The sequence below is a fragment of the Acanthisitta chloris genome, unplaced genomic scaffold, assembly GCF_000695815.1.
Source record: "Acanthisitta chloris isolate BGI_N310 unplaced genomic scaffold, ASM69581v1 scaffold35710, whole genome shotgun sequence".
Taxonomy (NCBI): Eukaryota; Metazoa; Chordata; class Aves; order Passeriformes; family Acanthisittidae; genus Acanthisitta; species Acanthisitta chloris.
This window is the reverse complement of record NW_008653872.1, coordinates 1,526-2,072: the sequence shown is the minus strand read 5'-3', so window position 1 is coordinate 2,072 and position 547 is coordinate 1,526. Positions and strand designations below refer to the sequence as shown.

Here is a 547-nt window from a genome sequence, read left to right as displayed (position 1 = left end):
TGTCCCTGGCACCTGGCAGGAGCCCCAGCACGCAGGGCCACAGCTGGGGCTGCTTGCGCAATGTGGCGCATGACTCGGTGGAGATTGCAGTCCCACAGCCAGGCTGGCTCAGGGGTCCAACTTGGGGAGAGACCCACCAAGGGGTCTGAGCCCTGGGCAGGCTGCAACCCTGCTCCTGAAAACTAAAAGATATGGAAAAAGGGAGTGGTGCCTCCAAGGGTCACCGGGAGGGTCCCTGGGCTGGAGCTGCTGCCAGAGTGACAACAGCCATGCTCACCTCCTCCCTCGGGGAGGAGAGAAATTCGGGGGCTCCCAGCATGCTGCTCCCTCTCCTGGGCTCTTCTGCAGCAGCAGCAGCCCCACTGCAAGACCAGAGATGTGGGAAGGGGAAAGCTGAGCCCCAATTCCATCCAGGGAGGACCCACAGCCTGGCCCTGCTGTGGGTGCTGGGGAAGCAGCACTGAGCCCTCACCCCAGGTCAGGGAGCAACGTGGCCCCCGAATGTGGGCTGGGGGCCTGCCAACCACTGCTGGGCATGGAGGGGCTC

The 547-nt window shown here is 64.4% G+C and overlaps 1 protein-coding gene across 1 annotated transcript in view; it reads right to left on the bottom strand.

Moving 5' to 3' along the window:
- The window catches only part of LOC103809754 (fibroblast growth factor receptor 1), a gene marked incomplete at both ends in the record, with an annotated part of 5,103 nt that overhangs the window by 3,992 nt on the left and 564 nt on the right, over window positions 1–547 (bottom strand). The window lies entirely within an intron of this gene.